We start from the raw sequence: 15,522 nt of genomic DNA, 5'->3' as shown, positions 1-15,522 counted from the left end.
TATCACGGGGTATGCGCCTGGTCTCTCTCCTAATAAACTGCTTTGTTATAAAATTGGTGATTTTGCGAAATTTTCATGGATCACTTAACGTGGTTTGATACACTGTTGAGTCAAACCACGTCAAGTGATCCATGAAAATTTCGCAAAATCGCTATGTTATGTTATGGCCATATGGCGTGTTAATAATATGTAGTATTACCAAAAATAGATAAAATTGGATCGATACTACCACAATAATTGCTTGAATTCTGATCCTCTGGTTGGCGTTTCGCAGCTTAAATTATTTCCTTTGCTTTAATTCTTGCAAGTTGCAACAGTATAAAATGTTCGGTTGCACCCGAAGTTAGCCCTTCTTTACTTTTTTTACATAAAATTACAATAATGGAAGTTGAAGGGAAAATGTATCTTAGGTCAGCTGTTGCTCATGAAAAGTGTTTTTTCCAGCATTATGTTTGTATGGTGGTTATGTGCCATTGTGGTCCGATCTAAACAAAATATACAGAGTTTAGAAGTACATCGTTGATTTAGGAAATAATACAAATATATACAAAATTCCGTTCATATACCTTATCAAATAAATGAGCTTTCCATATTCATTTCCGTGTTTTATAAATTTTATTTTTATGAAATTACATTGTACCTGATTGTGTTATAAAAAGAAGATCATATCTAAGGCATGTTGCCTATTACAATCATCGGGGGATACCTTAGTCCCCCGGATAATTGGATTTCAAGAATTGCACAATTTTTGTTCAGTTAACCGATAATTATTTAATTGAATAATTCTTTCACAAGATTACCTTTTAGTTATTTAGTTTAAAGTAATGGTATATAATTATTTTTTTAAGTTTAAACGAAGAAACTATAAGGAATAAAACCAAGACATTGTCATTGTTATAAAAAAATTAAGAAATGAAAAAAATCGTGTTATTGTTTATGTGCAGCACTTGTATTCACATATCTTATATATAAAAATGAATCGCAAAATGTGTTGCTCAGCGCATAACTCAACAACGCCTGGACCAATCTTACCATTTTCTTTTTTAAAATGTTCTTTGGGGTTCAAGGATGGTTTTTACGGGATAATTGCCGGAAAACCCCTAAAAACAGCCATTTTCTTTTCCCCATACAAACGAATGAATGTTTGTTTGATAGTAACGCTAAAAGAAAGGCTGCACCAATCTTGATGGAATTTTCAGAGGTTGTTCGTTATGGATCGGGGAGAGTTTAGAAATAAAAATACCTTATACTTTTCGTGAGGAAAAGTAGGAAAATATCCAAAAAGTAACTTTTTTCCATACAAATTTTTTTTCAATTTTTGTTTGTTTTGTTTTTCAATATTTTGATTTGTATTTCAATTTATTTTAATCGTTCAATTTCGATTGCTTGCTTTTTTATTCCGGATATTCAAAAGAAAAATTATTGAAAATTATTTAGTGAAAACTTTACGTGTATTTCACACAAAGTGATCAATTACAGATTGAAAATTTTTACGAAGCCACGAAGAGGTCACGCTAATATCGGTCGGCCTTGTTTATGCCATGAACGTATGGCAGTCCAAGGCAAGGCAAGGCAAGATGCGATGACATACATGCGGAATTATGGAAGCGCGGCCAGTTAGCAAGCGATCGTCACGACGTCACAGCACGACTTTTCAAACAACAGCTATGATGTTTGATGAAATTTATCTTGAAGCAACATATGGTATAGTATATGGTGCTGTTAGATGCTGGATGTATTCTGTTGAGTAGCAAAAAAGAGGTTTGCGTACGAACATATTCTTCTTTGGATGGGGATGGTGGTTACACCAAATCAAATTGATGAAATCATTTTCATCAATCTGCGGAAATTCATGATCCAGAGATAGATCCAGAATTATACGAAGTGGTGAAAACCAATATGGTTCATAGACCTTGCGGACATCACAATCCCACTTCGGTTGGTATGTCTGACTGTAAATGCTATCCACGTGCTTTTCTTTCGGAAACGCAAACTGGAAATGATGGATATCCACTGTATAGGCGTCGCTCACCAGACGACAATGGCAGAACATTTAGCATTCTATTTAGAGGCGTGAATATCGATCATATTCATCATCCATGTATCATATTCGCCACTGTTGTCGAATTCACATTCAAAACTCATGTCAATGTTGACTATTGCAGGTTGGTGAAATCGATCAAATATGTCATCAATGAAAGCAACATGGCGATTATTGGCGTTGAACGAGATGAGATCAGCAAGTACCAAATGGGTCGATACGTGAACTGCAATAAAGCGCTTAGTAGGATATTTACTTTTGCAATTCGTGAAAGTTTTCCGACTGTTGTGCGTCTCGCGGTTCAACTTCATTTAAGTCATTGCGTATTGTGAATGGCACAGTGTGTGCAACTTTTTGAGAAGCATGCCAGCAACTTGAATTGCTAGAACATGATAATCACTGAAAACAAACGATGGATAGTGATCAAGATCAAGATCATTTCGACATATCAGCTTTCAAATTTGCGGCAGCTATGGGATATGAAAAAAATGACATTGCCGATGACATTTTACATTGTATTTGCTAAGATTTGGAAATCGGCAAATCTCGCTTGATACTTCCAGTGGTTTGATATCAATTTCACCAGCCTTTTGTCAATTCACGAATGTTTATCCGAACATTGGCCAAATTATCGTAACTACGATAGCTTGGGTACACTCGCAATTTTAGCTGCCAAAAATACCGATGTTAATGACTTAATCTGGAAAATTCAAAGTCGAATTCCGGGATGTTTGTGCTCATACGAATCAATCGATCGTCTTGATAATAAAGGCGAAGCCGTGAATTACCCAGTGGAATTTCTGAATTCTTTGAAGAGGCTTGGTACGCCGCAGCGTTATTTGCGTCTCAAAGTTGGATCTGTCATTATTATGTTTCCTAATCTTCATGCGCCGGAACTGTGTAATGGGACCCAACTGATTGTGACGCAGTTATCGAATACAAGGGGAAAGCCATTTCAGTTCAAACTTATTCAGTTTTCAGGGAAAATTGCATTTGCGATGGCAATCAACAGAAGAGTGTGGCATATATCTGGAAATACTATGTTTTTCACACGGCCAGATATTCGTGGCGAGTTCACGAGTTGGAAACCCATCTTCTCTGTACATTTACGCATTAGAACAGAAATCAAAAACTGTTTTTTTATCAAACTGCATTGAAAAAATGTAGATAAGTCGCAAATGAATGATTTTCAACACAATATAAATTCAACTTTCTTTCCATTTAAAAATTTCACGTAGGACAACGGCTGCGGGGTCAGCTAGTTAAAATATATATATATGTAGGATTTGTACTCACGCACTTATATGTTAACTTCTTTTATTAAATTTAAACTCAAGTACTACGATTTCATATTATTTTTAAAACATTTTAAAACGTACAACTTACATTTACAAAAATACAAAAGTAAAATGATTAAGAATTGATTTTGAAAACGATACTTCGATGATAATTTAAGTCGCCACATGCGTCAAATGGTTTTTATAAAAGTAAAGATTAACAGTTAATTTAAAAAAATACGCTTTGATGATAATTCAATTCGTCACATGCGTACGGCTACGCGTTCTCTCGTCAAGTCGTCGTCTGTCACTGGCATTTTCTGGTTCGGAGTCTGTTGCTTGAAACTTCGTGCGAAAAAGGGTTTCCGTGTTGCTCAAACCCCACAACTCGGCCATCCTGCATTGTTTTCGACCTCGAATACGCCGTCGTCTTCATTATGAAATTTTGACCATGGTTTTATAAATTCTGCAAAACTCGTCGTTTGATTTGGACCTTCAGCTATGCCAACTTTTTTAACATCATAGGTATTATTAGCTTTGACTTTAGTAATTTGATATTGGCCCAAATATTTTGGTTTTAATTTGAGACCGCCACCAATCTGCCTTCTTTTCACGCCGACTAAATCGTTTACTGAACATTTGTTAGCTTCTTTGCGTCTAAGATGGCATGTCTTTTTTTTAAGTTTGCATCTTTAATATTTATTCTTTTGCATGTGGAGGTATTTCACCTCTTCCTTCTTGAAGTTGTGATCTTATTTCTTCTTCGATGAGTTGTTTTATGTTTAAGTCGTCAGCTGTACACATTTTATCGCCCATTAATAATTCAAAAGGTGTCATGTCAATACTTCTGTTGTATGTGGAATTTATTACTTGTTGGACTCTGTCTGTGAATTTGTACCACTTCGTCGAATCATTCCTGCTCAGTTTCGTTAAAACATTAATAATATTCGCGTTTAGTCGCTCTATTTGACCATTAGCACCAGGCAAGCCAGTCGTTATTTTAACATGCTGGTAGAATTATGTCGTCTATGTTAGGGAGTGCTATTTCCCTACGCATCAAATCACGGAAAATTGCATTTATTTACATGTATTTGGAAAACACCGGGAGAGTTCGACAAGCCAAATGGAACTTTTAAAAACTGGTACTGTGCGCCATGTGTAACGAATGACGTGTATTTGCGACTAGATTTAGACACAGGCACATTGAAACATTAATTTTTTAAGTCAATTGTGCTAAATATTTTTGCATTTTGCAATCGGTCTAGCTGGTCTGCTATCAAGAGTAATGGAAATCTATCTTTTACAATTACTTTGTTTAATTGTCTATAATCTACACATAATCTTGGACTACCGTCTTTGTTTTTTACTAAAACCATCGGACTACTAAAATCAGAATTTGAATTTTCAATTATGCCGTCCTTGATCTAATGATCTATTTGATCATCAGCAATACTCTTTTGTTTCATTTGTTGATTTGCACTTATTCGGCTTATATTCGCACTCCATATTACACACTTTTTCTTTCGCTTCCATACTATTTGTTTCATCGAAATCAAAATGATCTACTACCGAGTCCACTTGCATCACATTAAAAACGTTTTCTACGTTGTCACAAGGAATTTTTCGAATAGAAAGTCCATTACGATTTATTTGTATATCCGCTTGCGAACAAAAATCTTCGCCGATCACTACGTCAATGTTCATTAATTTTGATGGTACTACCAAAAAATCAAACAAAAATCTTGATTTTCAATAATTAAATCAATACTAAGTTCTCCAATTGGTTTAATAAATATTATTACATGCCTTACGTTCACCAAAACTTATTAAACAAATATTTGTTTCTTTCAACACATAAACACTTCCTGGTTCATAATGCCGCTTTTGGCACACAAACGAGTATTACAGTTTTCGTTTTTATTTTCAACTTGTGGGCAATCTTTCGAAATATGCCCAAATTTTTTGCGCTGGAAACACTTGGTGCCTTTCGCTTTGTCTATGCACTCTGAGCTTTTGTGACCTTTTGTACCACAATTAAAACAAGTTATAGTTTTACTGTCATATTTAGATAATTTACATTCAAATGATTTCACTTCAATACTTTCTTTGTTATTTTTTCGAATCGATTCATACACTTTTAGTTTTTCTTTAAATTGTTTACTGCACCATATAACACTGTTTTATATAAATTCAAATCATTTATATCGGGTGATTTTTTAAGAGCTTGATAACTTTTTAAAAAAAAAAAACGCATAAAATTTGCAAAATCTCATCGGTTCTTTATTTGAAACGTTAGATTGGTTCATGACATTTACTTTTTGAAGATAATTTCATTTAAATGTTGACCGCGGCTGCGTCTTAGGTGGTCCATTCGGAAAGTCCAATTTTGGGCAACTTTTTCGAGCATTTCGGCCGGAATAGCCCGAATTTCTTCGGAAATGTTGTCTTCCAAAGCTGGAATAGTTGCTGGCTTATTTCTGTAGACTTTAGACTTGACGTAGCCCCACAAAAAATAGTCTAAAGGCGTTAAATCGCATGATCTTGGTGGCCAACTTACGGGTCCATTTCTTGAGATGAATTGTTCTCCGAAGTTTTCCCTCAAAATGGCCATAGAATCGCGAGCTGTGTGGCATGTAGCGCCATCTTGTTGAAACCACATGTCAACCAAGTTCAGTTCTTCCATTTTTGGCAACAAAAAGTTTGTTAGCATCGAACGATAGCGATCGCCATTCACCGTAACGTTGCGTCCAACAGCATCTTTGAAAAATACGGTCCAATGATTCCACCAGCGTACAAACCACACCAAACAGTGCATTTTTCGGGATGCATGGGCAGTTCTTGAACGGCTTCTGGTTGCTCTTCACCCCAAATGCGGCAATTTTGCTTATTTACGTAGCCATTCAACCAGAAATAAGCCTCATCGCTGAACAAAATTTGTCGATAAAAAAGCGGATTTTCTGCCAACTTTTCTAGGGCCCATTCACTGAAAATTCGACGTTGTGGCAGATCGTTCGGCTTCAGTTCTTGCACGAGCTGTATTTTATACGGTTTTACACCAAGATCTTTGCGTAAAATCTTCCATGTGGTCGAATAACACAAACCCAATTGCTGCGAACGGCGACGAATCGACATTTCACGGTCTTCAGCCACACTCTCAGAAACAGACGCAATATTCTCTTCTGTACGCACTGTACGCATTCGTGTGGTTGGTTTAATGTCCAATAAAGTAAACTGAGTGCGAAACTTGGTCACAATCGCATTAATTGTTTGCTCACTTGGTCGATTATGTAGACCATAAATCGGACGTAAAGCGCGAAACACATTTCGAACCGAAGACTGATTTTGGTAATAAAATTCAATGATTTGCAAGCGTTGCTCGTTAGTAAGTCTATTCATGATGAAATGTCAAAGCATACTGAGCATCTTTCTCTTTGACACCATGTCTGAAATCCCACGTGATCTGTCAAATACTAATGCATGAAAATCCTAACCTCAAAAAAATCACCCGATACCATTGATTACGTATTGTATCAATGCATTGTTTTCTACGTTACCACGCATTACTAATTGTTTCAAATACAAAAACAACACAAAAAATATTCTTGAACACTTTATTCCTTTTTATTTTTTTTAGCAGTAAGTTGTTTGTGTATTTGCGCACTGTTTACGATTGTTTTAAGTTCTTCTTCTAAAGCCAATTTTAATTTTTGCCACGATGTGATTTGAATAAACAATTGAGCCAAACCTCGTAGAGATTTTTTGGCAAATATAAACTTCTGTAATTCGTCCCACCCCATTAAAGTAGAAGTTTCTTCGAATTCGCCTAACCACACTTCGACATCGATTTTATCACTTCCATCAAACCAACGAATAGAGTCTTCTATGTCACGAAAGTTCATTGAAAATGAGACATTTGTGTTTTTTTTTCTTACCCTCTTTTGCACACTGTAGGTTTATCGTCGTTTCTGCCCGATATTTCTTGCAACACGTTCGCTTTCAGCATTTCTCCTTTGTTCTTGCCGTTGTTGACATTCAAATGTGATGCTTCTTGCGCCAGCGTCGTCAAAACTGCGCATAACATCACTATCATCGTCGTTGTCATTGTCTTCGTCATCTTTGTCAAAGGATTAACTGTTAATTTTGAAAAATACTCTTTGATGATTATTCAATTCGTCACAATTTCTGGTTCCGAATTTTCTGGTTCGGAGTCTATTGTTCGAAACTTCTTGCGAAAATGGGTTTCCGTGTTTCTCAAACCCCACATGTGTATAGTATGTGTTTATATTTTTAAAATTTTAATGAAGAAATGTGTAATTTTTTGTATATTGTTTTATCTACATATGTGAATCTTTATTCCCTAAGCTTGTTTACTGAGTGAAAATATATTCTTGTATGTATTTTAAAACTAAAAAGTCGCATAGCTATCATATATAGTACATAAGTGGCACAACTTATACGCACTCTAAATACAAATACGGGAAGACAGAAATAAAATATCTTTATAGTAATGAAACAAAGTGTAAATAGAGTGCGCACACATTTTTATCCTAATAAATGAAGTTGAATTGTACTTACATATGTACATATTTCCCGTTGGTTTGATCTTAACGTGATCAAACTTTTTAGCTAACCTCTAAGCTACCGGGGGGTCGGCAGGTCGCGGGTAGCCGGTCGGCCTGTAGTAGCAGGTTAGTTGCCAAAGAAATGTCTTTTCTACCAAAAAGCGTGCAAAAGAGCCAAAATATGAGAGTTCTACAGCTCAACCTCAACCACTGCGTAGCAGCTCAAGACCTTCGTATGCATACAGTGTGTGAGCAGAAAATCGACGTGGCAATAGTCTGCGAACAATACAAAAACATTAGCGCAGCAACGTGGACCTCCGATCTTACGGGCAAAGCGGCCATTTGTGTCTGTGAAGAAAACGTGTTCCAAGAAAAGCTACTAACAAGACAAGCCTATTACACGCGGGCAAAAATCTGCGAAATAAACTTTCATAGCTGTTACATCTCGCCAAGCATCGCACAAGGTGAATATGAAAGAATCATTGATAACCTGGTACGAGAAGTGTCGAACACCACAATGAACGTAGTGGCAGGTGGGCAGTGGAATAGGGCAGCACGTAAACAAATACACGAGGAGAAACTCTTCTGAAGGCTTTTTCGGTACTGAACAGCGTCTTGCTGAATACCGGTAACAGAAATACTTTCGAAAAAACGGCCGCGGTTCTGTAATCGATATCGCGTTTGATAGTAGCTCCTAGTGCGGTCGTGTACATGGCAAGTGATCGACTTGTATACACACAGTGACCACTTGGGAATTCTGGAAAGCTGAAACCTTTGATGAGGATATATACAAATTAATATTAGATGACGATCCGAACTACGCTATAGACATAGAACAGATGGTTGAATGCCTTATTAAACATGTCAGTAAAGCCTGCGATGCCGCCATGTGTAGAAAAAAACGAAGCACATACAGGAAACCCGCATACTGGTGGAATGAGACTATTGAAGCTCTAAGAAGTGAATGCTACAAAGCGAGGCGCCAGTGTCAAAGGGGACGGCAAACGGCAGATTTCACATTGAAGCGGCATGAACTCAAGAAAGCAATAAAGAAGATCAAGGTCTGTTGTTTTAAAGAGCTCTGCAACAAGGTCGAAGGAAAGCCGTGGGGAGATGCATACAAAATCGTCATTGCAAAGATTAAAGACCAAAAAGGACAAGCACCTACATGTCCTAGATTATTAAATGCGGTTGTCCAAACTCTTTTTCCGACGCAATTGCTACAAAGGCAGCAAATAAAATAATCTGGTGCTACAAACGTACCGGTAGTCACTGAACAAAAAACTATAGAAGCAGCATAGAGATTCGCAAATACTAAAGCATCAGGCCTAGATGGCATCCCAATGAAAAACAGCGGCTAGTGCTTATACAAAAGCCAAATAAACCAGCAGGGGGGCCAGGATCCTACCGACCATTATGTATGTCGGACACAATGGGGAAAATACTAGAGCGTATAATATGTGTGAGGCTAGAGCAACATCTAGAAAGAGAGCCACCGGGCTTAGCCGAAAACCAATATGGTTTTCGAAGGCACAGATCAATAATAGACGCCGTTAAAAAGTTAACAGAGGTCGCAAGCACGGCAATTGAAGGAACCAGGTGGCTCCAAAGAATGCTGCGCGATAGGGGCGTTTGACGTAAAAAATGCCTTCAACTCGGCCTATTGGCCGCATATCATAGAAGCTATGAAACAAAAGAAGACACCACTCTACTTGCTGAGGATCATATCCAGCTACCTCTCCGACAGATTACTGCTATATGAACAGAAGAAGGTCCTAAAAACTACATTGTAACAGGCGGTGTACCACAAGGCTCAGTACTAGTAACGGTACTGTCAAAAGAAATAAGCCAGATAGAGTATCAATGCAACCACGCGGCGATAAAAATAAAGGAATGGCTCAGAAATGCAAAGCTCCAGTTAGTAGGCCAAAAAACTGAAGCGGTGGAAATAACTAGTAGGAAGAAGCTAGAGGCGACCACGGACCCATATGGGGACCAGCATATGCAAATACGGCAAAAGCAGTAGTTCGGTTAAGCGCAATCAGGGTAGCTTGAGCATTGCGGACTGTGTCACACGAAGCGGCTGGAATTATTTCAGGTATCATTCCTCCAGATATTATGGCGATGGAGCTAAAAAGAATCTATGGCAAAGCGAAAACGCGGGCAGACGACTAAATAAACAAGAGAAACAGCAAGAAAGTCAAACCATCCTTAATGAGTGGCAGAAACCATGGGACGAAACAACAAAAGGTAGATGGACACACACGTTGATCAAAAACGTGCAAGTGTGGGTACAAAGAAAACACGGAGAAACTGACTATGACTTGACGCAGTTCCTGACTGGGCACGGCTGCTTCAGAAAGTATTTATACAAATATGGACATGACGATGGGTTTGACTGCTCTTTTTGTGAAAACGGGAATGAGAACACGTGCCTGCGTTATAAAGATGAAAGAGAGGAGCTAGAGAAGCTTCCTTCAGAGCGGCTAACCCCTGAAAATATTGTACCACACATGCTACGTCCCCAGGAAGTGTGCAATTTTGTTAGAGAATGGAACGCGACAGCTCTAATAGAGCTTAGAAGGATGGCATGGCAGAGAAAGAGCGAAAGACGGATGATCAACGTGGAGTTGGAAAGTTTATAGAACGAAAGCCAAACGGCTAAGGCTTATCTTTGCGAAGAAATGCATAGGGGCGGTCCCGCAAGGAAAAAATAATTACCTAGAGGAGACGGAATTAGGGTTTAGTACGTAGCCGCCCTACTCCGCACGTTCAGCACTTGGTAACAATGGCGGCACATGCGCGAGTAGGATGAAGTAGTTGTGAAAAAGAGGAAGCCGATTCAGAAGAGAATAAGAACGAAACTGGACAGGCGACAGCGGTCTTGAAGAGTTGGGATCAAACGTGACCTACATAACAAAGACTATGAAATCAGACCTACTGATTGAGCTAAAAACTCAGGCGGGCAAGAGAGCCGAATCATTCCAAAGCATCTTAGAGTTAGCGGTGGGTAAAATGGCGCTGATATAGCCACAAACCCATAACGTCACAATAGTGTGTAAGGATTTAGACTAAATTACTACACCTGAATAAATCTGTGAGGCGCTAAAAAAAAGAGTGTGGGATCCAAAACCTGGAGAAATCAAGCATCAAAAGAATGAGACAAATCCGTTGTGGCACACAGATAGCTCTGGTAAGCCCGCGTGCTCAGGATGCTAAAGCTGCATTAAAATTGGAAAACGTTAAGATAGGGTGGTCAATATGTCATATCCGTGAATATTCACTAATTACCCGTTGTTTTAGGTGTCTCCAACTCGGTCCTATGGAGCACAAATGTGTTAGTCTGATTGACAGGTCCTCCCTCTGTACACGTTTTGGGGCTGCAGGGCACGTGGCAAAGATCTGCAAAAATGTCCCGAACTGTATGCTTTGAAAAGAAGAGCACTCTGTCTTAAGAATGGCCTAAGACTATGAAAAGATGAGGTTAATACAGCTAAACCATAATTACTGCGCTTCAGCACAAGATCTGCTAAAACAAACAGTTCTGGTAGAGAACAAAATTTTCGACTTACAAAGCGAGCAATATAGCCAACGTTCCGAAAGCACTTGGAGTAAAGATTTAAGTGGCAAGGTAGCAATATGGGCCTGCAAAGGAAAAGCCTTCACATCACGCTCCAAAGAAATCCATGACGGCTTTACATGAGCAAATATACAAGGTATATGTACTTATTTTGTAAGCTGCTACGCTCGCTCTAGCGCAATTTTTAGTGAATTTGAAGACTTTCTCCTGGAGCTCCCTCCAGAAACAAATCGCCAATAATAATAGCGGGAGATTTTAACGCATGGTCTACTGCTTGGGGTAGCAGAATTACAAATCATCGTGGCCGCCTCATCCTAGAATTTTTGAGTCAAACAAACCTTACGATCTTAAACAGTTGCACAAAAAATACGTTTCAAAAGGGAAATTAAGGTTCCATAATAGACCTAATGTTTGCTTCTGACGCTAAGTGGAAGGTGTTAGATATATGTTGAAGTTTCGTTCTCCCAAGAGCCCTGTCGGAGAAATAATTCGCGAAAACTTAGTTGGCGGCAAAAGGAATTTAATCCCGGCGTTTTTGATGCCCACTTAGTATTCGCGGTATGGAAAGAATTAGTAGTAGCATGCGACGCAACTATACGCAGGACGAGACATAACAATCATCGAAAGCCGGTGTACTGGTGGAACGAAGAAATAGCGAGGCTGAGGAAGCTCTGTCACTCAGGTAGACGCCGCGTACAGCGTAATCAGGGAGGTGAAAACGAAATCCGCCTCAGAGAGGCATTTAAATGCCAAAAAAAGCTCCTGAAGTCAGCCATTACCCGTAGTAAAAGATCCTGTTTCGAAAAGCTCTGTGAAGAAGCAAACATAGACCCCTGGGGATCGGCATACAAAATTTGTATGCCAAAGTTCAAAAACAATTCGCAACCTATGAATGTATCATTTATGATAAATGTTGTCGAAGCATTATAGTGAGTTACTTTCAAAATGGGAGATTATTATTCGACACGCACGAGCGCACTCAGAGCTAAACTATCTCCACTGGAGTACCGCAAGGCTCGGTTTTAGGCCCACTATTATGGAATCTGATGTACGACGGGGTGCTAAGATTACCGCAACCAAATAATGTGAAAACAATCGCATATGCGGATCTTAAACAGTGATAGCAGTGGCTAAACATCTGGATGACCACCGGTTCAAATGCAATAACTGCATAAACGGTTTGAGCAGATGGTTTGCTACCATGAGTTTAGAACTGGCTGAGCAGAAAACAAAAGTCCTGCTCACAAGCTCCAGGAAAATTGAAGAAAGGATATCGATCACCATAGGAGAATGTGAGATTACTTAACAGCCACAGTTGAAGAATCTTGGTGTAATAGTGGACACAAGACCCAAATTCAAGGAACACTTGGGTGTGTGCGTTCCAGCCGACGATTTGTATTAGCTTAGGTGATGAGTTCAGTTATACTGTGTGGGGCTCCAATATGGATACCAGCGCTAGACCAATTAACGCAGTGAATAGGCTTTCTGCAATACGCGTGATAAGTGCTTTCCAAACTATATCAGTTGACGCTGCTGAGGTATTAGCCAGTATGGCACCGATTGACATCCAGGAAGAATATCCGTGACATATGTACATCCGTGGATAAATAGGCAACATAGGGACCTAGATTTAAACCTAACCAAAATACTCAGTGCATGGGTGCTTTAGAAGTTACCTATTCAAATATCGTCATGACTTAGCCATATTGTCCGACGTGTACATAGTGTATAGAAGACTCTGAACACGTACTTTTTTATTGCCCTAGACTTTCAATTATAAGGGAAAAGCTGAAAATCATACTAGGAGGTAGTCAGATGGTGGAAAATTTCACTGCATGCGAGTCCTGGAAATGGAAAGTTGTCAACGAAGCGGCAGCTCTAATTATGACAAGACTAAGACATTTACAACAAATTGAGCGTCAGTCAGTCCGTACAATAGAGGAGACTTAAATGTCTTCTTCTCTCCCATGAAGTAATACTTTGTCCCGTGGTCCCGTGGGAGAGACATGAGATGGGAATAGGTAAGGTTTAGCGGATTAAAGTCCCGGAGTTTCAATGCTTCCTCCTAAAAAAAAAAATAAAAAAGAAGTATTAATAGTATTAATAGTATTAAGCTTTTTAGAATATCACGATAATACGTATTTCGTATATATAGCATATATACATATACATATATATAATAAAGTATATTATATTATCGCATATAAGAAATATTTAAAAAGTAGCTCATTTGCACATTAACTATAAATTTTGCTTTGATATTTGCATTCATAAAATTTCGCAAAATGATATTCTTATCAAATAATATGATTGCATGTAAATGTATAAATATGTAAGCAAAAGGCCAACATACGTCTGTAATAGAAATGTATGTATATTCCTGAACATATAGTATATGTATTTCATTCAATGTGCAGCTCTGTTCACGCCACTCACAATAAATTTGAATTTTCCGTATTTTTCTTTAAAAAAGTAGGGAATCTCGAAATAGGTCACCCTTTAAATATTTGCTATTAGCACAAAGTTAAATCAAGAAATTTTAAAATTGTTATTTTTTATTTTTTATACATATCTTATATAATGTTAATAATAAAGCTGTATACCCAGAAATATTTTGCAAATTTTGTAAGCTTGTTTTGCAAATAGTTAATGCACATACGCATACCAATTCTTATGAGGTATGTATAATATGTATGTAAATATATCCGTCCTGGGTATTTTTTATTAGAATAGTTCGATTTTGACAGCGCGTGAAGAAATAAAGTTGGCTGCAGAAGAAATTGTAATTTCTCTCAAAAATATCTTGCCGAGATGTTTAATGCTTGAACGAATCGAGAAATTTTAGAAATTAAGTGAGAATTTGTCGTAAAGTTGCCGCTTAATTTAGGAATTCCGCGTCGGTTAAGGCTGTTATTTAGGCAACGGCACGACTCCACGGCAGCAAGCTGGTTGTTGTCGTTGTTGCTAAATTAAAACCATTACTAATTTCGCCGATTATAATAGACAGCTTTATTGTGGCCACTTATTTGTGAAATGTAAAATTATTCAAAGCTTTATCATTAATTAAATAATTATTCAATCAAGTGAAAGGTTTTAGTACGGCAAAGAAATTGGATATATGAGCTGCTCGATCTTTCTCATGTTCAAGAAGCTTTTACATGTGAATTCTTTTGTCGCTTATTATCAGCAATTCTACATATTTTGGTGTCGCTCTGTGAGTTCATGATTAAAATGAGTCCAGCAACTTGAGTAAAGTTTTTTTTGTCTTTCCTTTAAGAAAATTTTCTCAAAGGTTTCTGCGGTTCGGCTACATTAAACTTAGATCGTGTTGCATAGTTAATTTTTATGTTGGTCTTCCATTTTATTTACAACGAATACCATGAATGTGATAAAATTATGTAAGTATAATTTTAATATATTCAAGAAAATATTTAAGTCGGAAATTCCTTAATACATAAGGCTGTTGTTGTTGTTGTTGTTTTAACGGAAATCTAATCCCCGTTGGGATGGTAAATGTCATTTGTGTTGTCGTCGATGTCATCTAACGGTAGGCCCAAGAAACGTGCTGTTTCGACGGGGTCGGACCAAAGGGAGAAGGGTGTTAGATGGGTGGGGTTTGTGGGGTTTGTGGGGCATGCAAAGAGGTGGTCAGTATCATGCGGAGACTCGTTGCATGCAGGACATACGTCGGGTATGTCAGGGTCTATTCTGGATAAGTAGGAGTTTAACCTGCTACAGTATCCAGAACGAAGTTGCGCAAGGGTTACACGCGTTTCTCGCGGCAGCTGGAGCTCTTCGTCTGCGATGGGTGGTGGTTTAACTCCAAGAACGCCATTCACGGGAAGGGAGTCGGTGAAGGTGTTAATGGCTCCGCTGTGAATGGCGGTCAGTACCTGTCGAAAGTTAGTTGCGTCCGAAGTCCGGTCGGCGTACTGTACGACGTCGTCGACGTAATCCAGGAATGACCTTTTGATGCTCCTAGGAGGCGGTTCCGCTCCAAGCAGATGACTGCAGGGGTGATTTCTGCAAAAGCATCCCAGCAGGAACTGCCTGAAGAGGAGT

The 15,522-nt window shown here is 38.4% G+C and overlaps 1 long non-coding RNA gene across 1 annotated transcript; it reads right to left on the bottom strand.

The window, feature by feature from the left end:
- Nucleotides 1-216: 216 nt before the first annotated feature.
- LOC126765514 (uncharacterized) lies at nucleotides 217-10,214 on the bottom strand. Its single transcript, XR_007668483.1, has 3 exons — nucleotides 7,894-10,214; nucleotides 7,251-7,449; nucleotides 217-485 (listed from the first exon to the last, which is right to left on the bottom strand). It is a non-coding gene; the product is annotated as an uncharacterized LOC126765514 (long non-coding RNA).
- Between the last annotated feature and the right edge of the window lie 5,308 nt (nucleotides 10,215-15,522).

This window comes from Bactrocera neohumeralis, unplaced genomic scaffold (genome assembly GCF_024586455.1).
Source record: "Bactrocera neohumeralis isolate Rockhampton unplaced genomic scaffold, APGP_CSIRO_Bneo_wtdbg2-racon-allhic-juicebox.fasta_v2 cluster10, whole genome shotgun sequence".
NCBI classification, from domain to species: domain Eukaryota; kingdom Metazoa; phylum Arthropoda; class Insecta; order Diptera; family Tephritidae; genus Bactrocera; species Bactrocera neohumeralis.
This window is presented reverse-complemented; position numbering and strand designations above follow the sequence as displayed.